Source organism: Theropithecus gelada, chromosome 12, assembly GCF_003255815.1.
Source record: "Theropithecus gelada isolate Dixy chromosome 12, Tgel_1.0, whole genome shotgun sequence".
NCBI classification, from domain to species: domain Eukaryota; kingdom Metazoa; phylum Chordata; class Mammalia; order Primates; family Cercopithecidae; genus Theropithecus; species Theropithecus gelada.
The window spans coordinates 84,814,560-84,829,969 of record NC_037680.1 but is presented as its reverse complement, the minus strand read 5'-3'; the positions used below and the strand labels follow the sequence as shown (position 1 = coordinate 84,829,969).

The 15,410-nt window shown below is 42.7% G+C and overlaps 1 pseudogene; it reads left to right on the top strand.

The window, feature by feature from the left end:
- The first annotated feature begins 9,305 nt into the window (after nucleotides 1-9,305).
- LOC112636511 lies at nucleotides 9,306-9,877 on the top strand (annotated as a pseudogene).
- The last annotated feature ends 5,533 nt before the right edge of the window (nucleotides 9,878-15,410 follow it).

Here is a 15,410-nt window from a genome sequence, read left to right as displayed (position 1 = left end):
CTAAAGCTTGTGTGTGTTTACTTGTGCCTTGTGAGTCTGTTATTGGATAAAAATGCTCTCAAAAGGGAAATAAGAATATGCTTCTAGTTCTACCCATAAACTAGAAAATTAGTCTTTAATCCCATAGGAAAAGAGACCTGGCCTTTTATGCTGATCTGAGAAAATATGGAATATAGGTAGTTCCCAAATATACTAGTCATAGGAACCTCTCAGGGAACAAACTTTGGCTGATAAATTGCAAACAGGCGGCTGAGTGCGGTGGCTCACACCTGTAATCCCAACACTTTGGGAGGCCGACGGGGGCAGATCATGAGGTCAGGAGATTGAGGCCGTTCTGGCTAACATGGTGAAACCCCATCTCTATTAACAATAATTTTTTAAAATATCCGGGCATGGTGGCACGTGTCTGTAGTCCCAGCTACCCAGGAGGCTGAGGCAGGAGAATCACTTGAGTGACAGAGCGAGACTCCATCTCAAAAACAAAAAAAAAAAACAAAAAAAAAATTGCAAACAGGCATGGAGGAACGGGATACAGTATTTTGAATCACTATACACAATGCAACAAAGATTTATTAAGCACTCAGGTCACAACACATTGTACTGGACACTGAGGACAGGATGATACAACAAAAATAGGCATAATTATTGCTTATGGAGCATGTGGTTATTCTCATGAAGCTTACAGTTTCACAGCAAGGTAATTATTAATATACAAGCATTCTGATAAGTATAAGTGTTTAATTATTGTAAATGCTGTGAAGAGCATATGGTGCTATAATTGCATGATACAGACGTCGTCAACCTAGAAGGGGCACTAAAGGACAACTTTCCTGAAGGGCTGACTACTGAGCTGAGAGCTAAAGGATGAGTGGAAACTACTAGGGTAAAGAGTGTTCTAGACAGAATGACATGCAAAGGCCCTGTGGCAGGAATGAGCATGAATTGCTCATAGCATTGAAGAAGGCTGCAGTGACTGAAGCAGACGGCTACGGGGAGCGTGGTACAAGATGTTGCTAGAGAGGAAAAAAGGACCAGACCACGTCTGGGTCTCTTAAATCATAGTGAGAATTCTTATGAGCAATAGGAAGCTACTGAAATGCTTAAGCAGTTTTCTGTTTTGAAAGAGTTACGCTGGCTGTTGGCTGTTGTAGAGTTAATGGATTGGAAGGGCCAACAGTGCTGCTAGGAGGTGATTGCAGGGCAAGTGCAGTCACCCAGAGGAGAGAAGATGGAAGCTTGGTCTAGGGTTGGGAGAAGGGAAATGAAGAGAGGTAGACAGCTCTGCACAGAAGAGTTCCCCGTTTGTGATGCAAGCTTCTAGGACAGCTAAGCATTTGAAGCCTTTGTTACAAAGCTAACTGATTATGGAACAGTAGTTTGAATGTAGGTGGCCGTATTAGGTTTGTAAGCATGTGATTGACTTTTAGTTTCATATTTTAAAAGCAATAATGGGACAGGCAGTTTTTCCAGAGAAGTGGAGTCCTGGAGAGTGAGTAGAAGCAGCCAACTCAAGGAGAAAATCCTCAGGAGTGCCATTCTGCTTTATCACCACTGAGTGCTGCTGTTTCCAATGACAAGTTCCCAAGAAACCAAAGGGCCCAGTAAGGTAAGAGGAATCGGGGGGAAAACCACCTTAGAGTTTTAAAAAGTGGGGAAGACAAAGATGTTTTCTAATTTTGGAAACCTGAGTTCTAAGCTACAAGGGTCCAAATCAAATTTTTGGGAAGGTCATTTTGTAGTATGGTAACTTCTTGCTTTACTGTCAGCATCTCTAAAGACAGTCCCCAGTAATGAAAGGGCCAAAAGCGGCTTTTTTTTAGAACCATTAGTGTACCCCCTCCTGTACAGTCCCATTAGCGGGCCTTATTAAACCAACGCAGACAAAGAGCAAAGATGCCCTAGTTAATGGAGAGTCTCCGATAATTACTCTGCTCAGCCGCTTCTTTTAGGGTCTGAATGGTCTTTAAATAATGTTTCTCTTGCTGTGGTCGCAGACAATGACCTAGCAGTCTGCTTTAAGCGGTGCCAATCCCATTAGCCAAAGAATAGCAAAGCTCTGTGTGTGTCTGCGTGCCAAGGAGCGAGTGTGTGTATGTGTGTGTGTGTCTGTGCGCATATGTGTGTGTGGTGAGGAGCTGAGCTTATGGCAGGGATCAGGCTTAATGTTGCTTTCTTCTTCTTTTCCTCCCTTTCTCTTCACACTCATCCCTCCCAGGAACCAGACACACCACTGTGTCTTTTGGGTCATCTGCCTGTTGAGTGACAACCTGTCCTTATTGAAAATGGAAACAGACTCCCTTAAATGCTTGCGGATGATGTTTCTCATTCCTACTTACTAAGCACTTCTCTGTAGGATGTGATTCTAAACATGCCCCTGTCCTCTAAGAAATTCACGTCCTGGAACCACAATAATGCAAACAATGTAAAGTCACCCCAGTAAATGTGTGCCACTCAGGTTGGAAAATGTTTTAAAAGCTTCATAAATGTGGAAGAAAAAGATTGAGGGTACAAAAGTTATAGGAAGGAATGCCAAGATCTTTGGAATATTTTCCTCTGTGGCTTTCTCTCCTGATGCCTTGCAACTCTTTTCTCTGATAATGAGAATACTTACTTAAATTTGAAGACAGATTACATCCTGGACAGAGAATGTGGAAACAGGGCAACATTAATTTGTTTAGGAAGGATCAAGTGCTCCAACATGAAAATGTGAATAAGTTCAATCATGAACTCTTTCGTAATAAAAATGTACAAAGCAACACTCAGAAACACTGCCGTACATGGAACCTGGTTGCAACCTGCTCCTGCCCACCGTTGTCTGGAGGACTTTTTCAGAGGCTCCAGAATGGTCTGATTCAACAGTTTTTGAATCAACTGAGTGTGAAAACAGGCTAGCATAAGTAGGTAGGGTGACTCCACTCACACAAATACATGGGAGTGAGTTATTTGCAGCTCATTAAGTATCACAAGGCCTCTCCCCACCACATACCCACCCATCACCCACATCATATGCCTCCTAGGAAGAATGATTATACTGAAGCCAACAGCATAAAAGAGCCATTTTCTGGTTCTGGGTTCTAGAAAGACATCCTAGACAAAGAAATAGTTTACTTGGGAAAACTAAAAAGAAGCTCCACTTATTTCTTACTTTCTGTAACTTTGATCTGCATATGTTATTGTTGTTGTTGTTGTTGTTGTTGTTGTTGTTGTTGTTGTTGAGACGGGGTCTCACTCTGTCACCCGGGCTGGAGTGCAGTGGCGCATAAACACAGCTCACTGCAGCCTTGAACTCCTGGGCTCGAGGGATCTTCCCACTTCATCCTCCCCAGTAGCTGGGACCATAGGCACACTCCACCATGTCTGGCTCATGTTTTTAATTTTGTAGAGATGAGGTCTCACCATGTTGCCCAGGCCAGTCTCAAACTTTTGGGCTCAAGCAGTCCTCCCACCTCAGCCTCCCAAAGTATTGGGGTTACAGGCATGAGACCCTAAACCCAGCCTCATTTTTAAAAATTTCATTTTTTACTTTAGATTCAGGGAGTGCCTGTGCTTGCTTGTTACATGGGTAGATTGCATACTGGTGGGGATTGGGCTTCTAGTGTACCCATTACCCGAGTAGTGAACACTGTACTAGAAAGGTAATTTTTCAACTCTCCCCCCTTTTGGTGCCCCCAGTGGCTATTATTTCCATCTTTATGCCCATGTGTACCCATTATTTAGCTTCCAGTTAAAAGAGAACATGAGAACATGAAGTATTTGGTTTTCTGTTTCTGAGTTAGTTCACTTAGGATAATGGCCTCCAGCTCTATCCATGTTACTGCAAAGGAAATGATTTCATTCTTTTTTATGGCTGTGTGCCTTTCATTTAAAATTAAATTTTGAACAGATCCTGTGAACAGCTTATGTGTGGGGCTCCTTCTGCATGACTTTTTCTTTCTTTTAGGGACAGTATCTCACTCTGTTACCCAGGCTGGTCTCAAGCTCCTAGGCTCAAGCTGTCCTCCCACCTCAGCCTCCCGAGTATCTAGGACTACAGACGCACGTCACCACAACTCAGCTTCCTTCTGTATAATTTAATTTAAATTTTTTATGTGATTTATTGTTAAATGCATAAACTTACAAACAATTATTTGAGAGAGATTAGTTTCTTGTACATGGACCATTAGCAACCTATCTGTTGGGTAACAACTATTTGCATAACAATGAATTAAAATGTGTGAAATAAGGCAACATCCAGCAGGAGCTGAAGAACTCAGTGTTGTGGGTGTCAGGTTGTTTTGTATCAGTGATTCCAATTCTGGTGAAAAGGAATGAATGGTATAAAAGCTCATTTGGGCCGGGCACAGTGGCTCACACCTGTAATCCCAGCACTTTGGGAGGCCAAGGTGGGCGGATCACCTGAGGTTGGGAGTTCGAGACCAGCCTGACCAACATGGAGAAACCCTGTCTCTACTAAAAATACAAAATTAGCCTGGTGTGGTGGCAGGTGCCTGTAACCCCAGCCACTTGGGAGGCTGAGGCAGGAGAATCACTTGAGCCCAGGAGGCTGAGGTTGCAGTGAGCCGAGATAGCACCTAGAAGGTAGCAACCTGGAGGCCCCTCCTTCTAGATCAGGTACATGGGGCTTCACAACTCCCTGCCCCGAAAGTTCAGAGTCTGCCTCTAGGGCTGCATGGGCCTTTTCCCCAGGGTCTGTCACCCTGGGGGCTGACCCAGCTGTCAGTGTGTCATCATAGGCCTGAGGAGTGACTTCCTCTGGGGAAGCAGTCGGTGAAGTCAGGACATGGCAGCTGAGGTATCTACATACACATGTGGGTCCTTGTGGTGCAGGACAGGGTCTAGGCTGGGAATCTGAGGGCACCCATTTGTTTTCTTCCCCCAATCCTTGTAAGTATCAGGGGTGTGCCTGCCATTAAGGACCTGTTCTGGCAAGGTGAAACTTGGCTCTTTGAATTTTTCCTGGCAGTTTAGTTTTGAGCAATATCAAAGTTTTGTTATACTCTGGCTGCCAGGGCAGTTCAACTTGGTTTTTTAATTTGTTTTGTTTTTCCTTTTTTATTTTTTTGTGGAGAATGGGGTCTCATAATGTTTCCCAGGTAGATCTCAAACTCTGGGGCTCAAGCTGTCCTTCTGCCTCTGCCACCCTAAGTGCTGGGATTACAGGTGTGAGCCACCACGCCTGGATACCAGGGAAGCTCAACCCAAAGATTCACTCTTGATAGGACATTTTGTAAGAAGGAAAAATAGGTCATCATTTCTGATTAAAATTCAGTACATCCTTTTTCATTATTTTTATTTTTTGCACTACTCTGCAATATGATATCTCCATTTTGCTGCATGAAATAAAAGGTTATTTATCAGAGGCCAAATATTACTAAGCACTGTTATAAACTCTCAATATGGGCTGGGTGCGGTGGCTCACGCCTGTAGTCCCAGCACTTTGGGAGGCTGAGGTGGGCAGATCACTTGAGGTCATGAGTTCAAGAACAGCCTGGCCAACATGGTGAAACTCCATCTCTACTAAAAATACAAAAAATTAGCCGGGCGTGGTGGTGGGTGCCTGTAATCCCAGCTACTCAGGAGGCTGAGGCAGGAGAATCACTTAAACCTGGGAGGTTACAATGAGCCAAGATCATGCCACTGCACTCCAACCTTGGTTACAGAACGAGAGCCGGTCTCAAAAAAACAAAAAACAAAAAACAAAAAACAAAAAACAAAACTCTCAATGTGAATTAACTCATTTCAACAACACTTTGAGGTAGATAAGATTATTACTATTATTATGTCATCATCATCCCCATTTTACCTATGGATAAACTGAGGCACAGAGAAGTAAAGTAGTTTGTGCAATGCCTGAAAACTAAAAAGTGGTAGAGCCAAGATTCTAACCACAGTGCAATGCTACTTCTATTCAATCTTCTCTGCTTTTCTACCTTTACTTATCCTTCAGGTCAAGCTCAAGCCCTCCCTCTTTATAGAAGCCTATCTGAGCAGATCCATCTGATTTTCTGAACTTCTGGACTTTTCTTTGCCTTCATCCCTCCCTGGATGTTTACTGTTTGAGACTGCTGGAAATCTTTCCAAATTTGTATCTATTAGCTCCAACATCTAAAGTAAAAGGCCTCAGAGTATATGTTCCAGGTTGAAAAAAATGTTTAGGTGAAAGGTGACTAGACTGACAGTTGAGTAGGCAGATGACTGGTTTCCCATCACAAGTATGGTAGACTCTGTGATGTACTGCCCAGATCCCCCATCAAAAAAGGACTTGTTGCTCCAGCTTTGGGGAGTGCTGTCAGCAGGTTACCATCAGTGGCCATTTTTCTTAGGGACTGTCTTAACTTCATAGAGCCACCTTGCCCTAGAGTGGCCCATATCCAATGACTAAGGGATGTGGGAATATAAAATCCTGACCATCTGGGTCAGTGGTGTGCTGGAGGCAGCTTCTACTGATTCTTAAGGCTTGAATATGTACATTTACAATTCTGTGTTCTGTGATGATACATCCAGAGCTTGAAATTAGGCACGGTAGAGATTTTTATATTGTGAAAATTGGCAAACTCTGAAAAATCAGAACTTTTACTTTTTCAGTCAGTTTACCAGTACACCACTGTTCTTGGTTCCACATAAACTATGCTGAAGCCACATCAAGATTGAGACAGTTTTTCTTTTGTAATATTTTAACCTTCTGGACGATTCTCTTGTAATCACCCAACGGCTTCTTCCTGCCCACTGCACAGATAAAATCAATATACTAAGACTGTGGCATTGCAGTAGAGAAAGAGTTTAATTGACATGAGGCTGGCTCATGCAGAGGAACTGGAGTTATCACTCAAATCAATCTCCCCAAAGGCTGGAAGACTAAGGTTTTTATGGACAATCTTGTGGGCAGGAGGCTAGGGAATGGGTGCTGCTGATTGGTTGGGGATGAAATTATCAAGGAGTGGAAAAAGGTTCTGGTGCACTCAGTGCACCTCTGGGTGGGGCCATATGACCAATTGAGTTATGAGTCACAAATCCAGGTGAGGTCAGTCTGAAACAGCTATAAACCCAATATTCGTTTCTATAATAGTGATGTTATCTATAGGAGCAAGTGGGGAAGTCACAAATCTTGTGGCCTCCTGGCCACATGACTCCTGGCAGTAAAGGATTATAGAAACTACTTCTACATTTTATCAGAGTTCAAGCCCCTTCCATAATCCTATTCTGTGGCCTTTCATTAGTCTTACAAAGGTGGGTTTCTGTCCCTGAGCAAGGAGGGGGCATTTTAGGGAGGGACTATTATCATGCTTGCTTTCAAGTTAAACTATAAACAAAATCCCTCCCAAGGTTATCTTGGCCTATGGCCAGAAATGACCAAAGATATTTTGAAGGTCAGAAGCAGAATGGTGTCAACTATGTCAAATTTCTTTTACTGTCATAATTGAAACCACAAAGGCAGTTTCACTCATCTATAAACTGTTAATGGAGGCCTCTGGATAGTACTGACCATTATACAAGCCACCAAGAATCAATGAACCCCATACCTAGAGGCCAGTGAATTCCTGTAGTAAATGCTTGTTTTTTTCTGTTTTGTTTGGTTTTGTTTTCGAGATGGAGTCTCGCTCTGTTGCCAGGCTGGAGTGCAGTGGCATAATCTCAGTTCACTGCAATCTCTGCCTCCCAGGTTTAAGTGATTCTTCTGCCTCAGCCTCGTGAGTAGCTAGGACTATAGGCATGTGCCATCACGCCCAGTTAATTTTTGTATTTTTAGTATAGATGGGGTTTCACCATGTTGGCCAGGATGGTCTTGATCTCTTGACCTCGTGATCCGCCCACCTCAGTCTCCCAAAGTGCTGGGCTTACAGGCATGAGCCACTGCACCCAGCTAGTAAATGCTTGTTGAATGACCACATTCAAATTGCTCTATTGATGTCTTCTGTAAATTCTATCACTTATTCTTGATTAAACTTATTTAGTTTAAAAAGCCTTGGTAGTCGGTGGTGGGGTGGGAAATCATTGAATAGTTAGCTTTGCTAATGGCTTTTCGCTTTTTTCTGTTAACTTATTTGTAGAAGTGATAGTCAAAAGAGTTAAAGACATATATGGCCTGGCCATCAACTAATCGAAAAGAATCCTAGGCCGGGCACAGTGGCTCACACCTGTAATCTCACCACTTTGGGAGGCTGAGGCAGGTGGATCCCCTGAGGTCAGGAGTTCAAGACCAACCTGGCCAACACAGTGAAACCCAGTTTCTACTAAATATACAAAAATGAGCCAGATGTGGTGGTATGTACCTTTAATCCCAGCTACTTGGGAGGCTGAGACAGGAGAATCGCTTGAACCCAGGAGGCGGAGGTTGCAGTGAGCCAAGATCGCACCACTGCATCCAGCCTGGGCGACAGAGCAAGACTCCATCTCAAAAAAAAAAAAAAAAGAATCCTTGCCCTAATATAAGAGCAGGGTCCTAGAGATACCCACCATTTCAGCAAAATAGGGTCAGATATTAATCTTTTGTGTGTTGGATCTTAGGATGTGGGAGGTTCCTTGTAAAGAGACCTTAGGATACTTAGAATGCTTAGAGACAGAAGCTAGTTACCAACCCATATGGAACTGTTTCAATGGAACTGTATTTTAACAGCAGGTATGTCCTTGTGGGTGCCTTCCAGCTGAATAGCAGGTTCATTTATACTTTCAAGGAATAACTCTATTTGTGACTTCAGTATTTGACATCTCCTATGCTTTTAATTTACCTAACGAGACAAACAACAGTAATTATACTATGTTGATCTTAATAAATATCCTAATCATTTTTACTTGGGCTTATTTTGGGAGATGGGTGAGGTATACTTGGCTTGCAAATTTTAAGCTCTAAATAGCACTAAAAAGGTTCTGATTAAGTTTAAAACACTTTTTGATGAGATTTTTGTTTTATTTATTGGAAGACAGCATTGATCTTTTTGAATCCTGGCTTGAGCATTACTTTAGTAAATGAAGTCTAAAAGGAAAATATCTAATGAAAGTATATAATAATGGTACTTCCTCATATGACGTTTAACATTTTTGGAGATCATTTACTAGGTACCATAATACTTGTTGAGGAAAATGCAAAGATGAACAAGATAGGGTGCCTGCCCTGCCAGGGATGCTGAAGGGAATATGATGGGGGAAACTTTGTATTTGTCAATTAACCTCAGTAAAGCTGGGAAAAAATCAATTAATTAATTAAAAATGGGGAACCTAAAATTGGAAAAGAAGCGTTTCCAGGAGTGGGTTAAAAAAAAAAAAAAAAAAAAAAGGCTTTTTTTGTTGTTGCCACATCTACTGCAAGAATGAAGATCATTCTCAGCAACCAGACTGCTGACATTCCAGAAAATGTTGACATCACTCTGAAGGGAAGCACAGTTATTGTGAAGGGCCCCAGAGGAGGCCTGTGGAGGGACTTCAGTCACGTCAATGTAAAACTCAACCTTCTTGGGAAGAAAGAGGCTCTGGGTTGACAAATGGTGGGGCAACAGAAAGGAACTGGCTACCGTTCAGACTATTTATAGTCACACACAGAACATGATCAAGGACGTTACACTGGGCTTCCGTTACAAGATGAGGTCTGTGTCTGCTCACTTCCCCATTAACGTCGTTATCCAGGAGAATGGGTCTCTTATTGAAATCTGAAATTTCTTTGGTGAAAAATACATCCCCAGGGTTCGGAGGAGGTCAGGTGTTGCTGGTTTGGTATCTCAAGCCCAGAAAGATGAATTAATCCTTGAAGGAAATGACGTTGAGCTTGTTTCAAATTCAGCTGCTTCGATTCAGCAAGTCACAAGTTAAAAATAAGGATATCAGAAAAATTTTGGATGGTGCCTATGTCTCTGAAAAAGGAACAGTTCAGCAGGCTGATGAATAAGATCTAAGAGTTGTCCAGCTACAGAAACAAGATGCTGGAAGACTCCTAAGACCTATTTGTGATATTTAAATGATGCAATAAAAGACCTACTGATTTTGCAAAAAAAATAGGTGTCTGGACTATAAAATGGGAATAAAGGGGTATGTGGGAGATAAGTCTGGAAAGGTGAAGTGTCAGTCAAGACACTTTCAGTTGTAAATGACAGAAACCAACACAAACTCCCTTGAGATAACATGGGCTTAATTGATAATAGAACTGTGGGGTCTAGAAGGTGAGGTTAGCTCCAGACCTGAGGAGATCCTGGGACTCAAGCAAGGTCATTAGCTCTTACTCTCCCACCACACCTTCCCACTCCCCTCACACAAAATCTTCATCCCTCCTTTGGTGTTACTCTCCTCTCCCCTGTCACCTTCCTTCCCTTCTTCAGCAGACAGGCATTCTCACATGGTGGGAAAGATGGCCATCAGGGGCCTCCAATTCACATCCTTCCAGTCCTGTAACCCAATAGGCAAGGCTCCTTCCACAGCTTCAGAGATAAAAATTCCAGGGAGGGACTCTGATTGGCTGGGTCATATGCCCACCCTGGCTCAACCGCTGTAGCCAAAAGACTAGGGTACTGTGACTAGTAGAACTGGCCTAGCATTGATCACATACTTACCCTGTGTCTTACAGGTAGGGGAAGTTCCCAAAGGAGGTAGGAATGCTGAGTGCAGAAAAACACAGATGTCCCCACATGTAGGAGGGAGCCAATAACGTAGAGAGCCTCAAGGTCAAGCCATGAAGTCTGAACTCCTTCTGGCAATAGGAGGCTGTTAAAAGTACTGGAGGCCAGGCGCGGTGGCTCACGCTTGTAATTCCAGCACTTTGGGAGGCCGAAGGGGGGGGGGGGGTGGATCACGAGGTCAGGAGTTCAAGACCAGCCTGGCCAACACAGTGAAACCCCACCTCTCCTAAAAATACAAAAAAAATTAGCTGGGCGTGGCTGTAGGCGCCTGTAATCCCAGTTACTCGAGAGGCTGAAGCAGGAGAATAACCTGAACCCAGGAGGTGGTGGTTGCAGTGAGCTGAGATCATGCCACTGAATGCACTCTAGCCTGGGCAACAGGGCTAGACTACTGTCTAAAAANCCTACTACTCTTTTTTTTTTTTGAGATGGAGTGTTACTCTGTGGCCCAGGCCAGAGTGCAGTGGTGCAATCTTAGCCCACTGCAACCTCCGCCTCCCGGGTTCAAGTGATTCTCCTGCCTTGGCCTCCCGAGTAGCTAGGATTACAGACGCCTGCCACCAGGGCCAGCTAATTTTTGTATTTTTAGTAGAGACAGGGTTTCACCATGTTGACCAGGCTGGTCTCAAACTCCTGACCTCAGGTGATCCACCTGCCTCGTCCTCCCAAAGTACTGGGATTACAGGTGTGAGCCACTGCACCTGGCCAGTTCCTACTATTCTTATCCTTCATACCTTATACGGTTTTCTTCTGTCCTGTGTGATGGGCAGAGATTTTTCTGTCCTTCAATTTGTACATAGTTAAATGACAGAGACTCATTCTGTTATTTTGCCTTATCTTGTGCTTATCTTTGAGGGTCAGAGACAGTGTTTTGTCTGCCTTTGCCAGCCTTGCTTGTTTCCTGACTAAATTAGTTAAGAGGCTGATTGGTAGCCAAGGTTGTTGTCACAGATTAAGTCCAAAAGGGAGGGAGAGGTCATAGATGCAGCCCATCACTGCTGAGTATGTCTGCCCTTTCAAACAAGAGGTGAGTCACCTTTTTGCTTAGATCTTACCATTGGTCTAGTACTCTTGGGATGCCAGTTAACAAAGACCTAGGCTTACTTTTTAGCAGGTTCGAGTTCAGCAGAGACAGAAAATAAATCAACTAATTACTTCTCTCATACATTTACTCTGAATGCCCATGGAAACTGGTTTTGTGAGTGTGTGCTAAGCCATAAGCTGGTTGTTTTTTTGAAGGTTAAAGTTGTAAGTATTCTCCCTTCTGCTGGTGAGCTGCAGTGACCAAAAGAGTTAAAGTCAACAGGAAGTGAGGGAATTATTCATTTGCCATGACATCCTCACCACCCAGCAAAGGCCTTCTATTGGACAAGAATGTGTCTGTGGGTCAGAACGACTTGAACAGCTTGTGAAGAAGGCCTTTGCATGCTTGCCTTCCGTGTGTGGTTAGTTCACATAGTGCTCACTCTTTAGTGGAACCTTTGAGGTTGTTATTGTAGGCTGACAGCTTCATGCCAGAAGCAGCATGATTTCTTTTGTTTTGTTTTGTTTTTCTTTTTGAGACAGAGTCTTGCTCTGTTGCCCAGGCTGGAGTGCAGTGGCATGATCTCAGCTCACCACAACTTCCGCCTCCCGGGTTCAAGCAATTCTCCTGCCTCAGCCTCCTTAGTAACTGGGACTACAGGTTCATGCCACCATGCCCAGCTAATTTTTGTACTTTTAGTAGAGATGGGGTTTCGTTATGTTGGCCAGGCTGATCTGGAACTCCTGACCTCTTGATCCACCTGTCTTGGCCTCCCAAAGTGCTGGGATTATAGGCATGAGCCACCATGCCTGGCCTGCAGCAGGATTTCTGGAGCAGGTATGATTGGTTTTGTTGTATGTTTTTGTTTCCTTTGTTTCTGATTTCTTTCGACTAAAGTAATCTCTGTATATCTATCATTGTCATTTAATTGTGTTCTGTTACTTGTAAGATTCTTTATTGTCCCTTAGTTAGTAATGATTCCTTATTTGTGCTTGTATAACACGTTTTATATACTTCTGTTGAAGTGCTTTTTATACTTGGTTTTGTGTCTCACTCTCCACTAGCTATTTAGCTCTTCAAGAGCAGGAGCTGTGTTTTGTGTCTCTAATATCTCACATAGTGTTTGGGTACTTGGTCTGTCCTCTATAAATGCTTGTTGAGGATAAATGGTTATGTGGTTAGAAATCAGCTAACTAATAGGAATAGTCATTGTTTTAGAGTTAACAAAGAACTTTCACATGCTTTGTCCATATTGTGCTTCTCTGCTTTCTCAGGTAGAAGGCAGCAGGCATTGGCAGGACTTCCATTTTGCAGATAAGAAGGGCACAGAAGCCCTGAGTCAGCCTGACTTGCTGGATGTCAGTTAGCTTAGAAGGCAGTGTGGGGACATGACCCCTTTCCTGGTGTTATAAATTTATGTTCTTCCTATTGCCACACTTCTCTCACACTGAACAAACTCAATACGTAGTCTGAGTAGCTCAGGGGTTGGATTCAGCCTACTCACTCCTTGTTTATGGTCCTTCTACCAACATCAGGGCCCCTGTGTGATTTAAGGTGATTTAAAATGTAATTGAACTTGGGTGGCCCAGAGGACTCAGTAATTAGACAAGAATTTGAGGAACTTCGTTTTCTTCTCTTTGGGAACACAATTGACAATAAATGAATCATCTTGGGTTCTCTTTCATCATCTTTAAAATAGTGCCAGTACTTTACTCACCTCTCTTTTTTGAGATTACTACAAGTGTTTATTAAGAAGTTATTAAGAAGGCCAGTTGCGGTGGCTCACCCCTGTAATTCCGGCACTTTGGGAGGCCGAGGTGGGTGGATCACCTGAGGTCAGGAATTCGAGACCAGCCTGGCCAATATGATGAAACCCCGTCTCTACTAAAAATACAAAAAATTAGCCAGGCGTGGTGGTGGGCACCTGTAATGCCAGTTACTCGGGGGGCTGAGCAGGACAATCACTTGAACCTAGGAGGCGGAGGTTGTGGTAAGCCGAGATCACACCATTGCACTCCAGCCTGGGCAACAACAGTGAAAATGTCTCAAAAAAAAAAGAAAAAAAAAGAAAAATGAAGTTTATCAAGCACTTAAAATTTTTTTTTTCATTTCCGTAAGTTTGTGGGGAACAGGTGATATTTAGTTACTAAGTTCTTTAGTGGTGACTTGTGAGATTTTGGTGCACCCATCCCCCAGGCAGTATACACCGAACCGGATTTGTAGTCTTTTATTCCTCACCCCCTCCCCACCCTTTCCCCCTAAGTCCCCAAAGTCTATTTTCTCATTCTTATGCCTTTGACTCCGCATAGCTTAGCTCCCATTTATGAGTGAGAACATGTGATGTTTGGTTTTTCATTCCTGAATTACTTCACTTAGAATAGTAGACTCCAAATCCCTCCAGGTTGCTGCAAATGCCATTAATTGTTTCCTTTTTATGGCTGAGTAGTAGTCCATCATATACATATATTTATATCTATATGTATCTATATATATAGATTATATATATAGATATCTCACAGTTTCTTTCTATTCGTTGATTGATGGGCATTTGGGTTGGCTCCACATTTTTGCAGCTGCAAATTGTGCTACGATAAACATGCATGTGCAAGTGTCTTTTTCGTATAATGACTTCTTTTCCTCTGGGTAGATACCCAGTAGTGGGATTGCTGGGTCAAATTGTAGTTCTACTTTTAGTTCTTAAAGGAATCTCCCACTATTTTCCATGGTGGTTGTACTAGCTTACATTCCCACCAGCAGTGTAGAAGTGCTCCCTTTTCACTACATCCACACCAACGTCTATTTTTTTTTTATTTTTTGATTATGGCCATTCTTGGCAGGAGTAAGGTGTTATCACATTATGGTTTTGATTTGCATTTCCCTGATCATTAGTGATGTTGAGCATTTTTTCATATGTGTGTTGGCCATTTGTTATCAAGCACTTTATAAGCTTTATTCTAAACCATGCATGTGAAAAATGATTATTTTCTATAAAAACCAAGTGATTTTTTCCTGAGATTACCTCAGTTTTAGGAGGTTTGTGAGATAATTAGATAAACACAGTCCTGTATTGAATTTAGAAACACAACCTCTATTACGCAGGCTCAAGTAGAAGATTCTAAATAGTTATATAAACTGATGACATCTTTAAGTCTATTTCCCCAGCCCTTTTTGGGTATCTTGCATATTTGGTCTCACTGTACTTCTTTGTTGTTGCATTCACTGTTGCAGTCAGCCACACTAGCTGGCTTGGCTCTGATGGTACCTACTTGTACCTCACCAGTTACTCCTGTTGCAGTTGGAGGCTGATATGGTTTTTATCATGGAAGTTTTTGCCTTCTTCCTCTCAGTCCCAAGATAAAGCTAATTCAAGTGGTTCCTTTGTTTTCTAGTCAATGTTCTCTGCCATGGAGGCAAAGGGAGATGGAAAACATCAAGTCTGCATTTGTAGACATTTCATAACTGAAGTTTGTGTCCTCCTGCTTTGTTTCTAAGAGCAGGACATACTGGATCTCTGGTGGTTTTTATGAAAATGGGCTTCCCAGCCAGAAGCTTTGGCTTTCCAATTTGACATAAAGGTGCAGTAACACTGCTGCCTTCAGTTGCAAAGCAATCTGAGATTTAAAGTGCCATGCTTATATTTAGTTAGATTTCTGAGGCAGCAAATGTCTCAATGATTTTGCAGGTGGCAAACAATAAACATGTGCAGAGATGTGCTGAAAAATGCTTTAAGTGGATTGTTGGGGCTATTTCAAAGGGAACATCTCATCACTGGTGTTGTAAAGAGC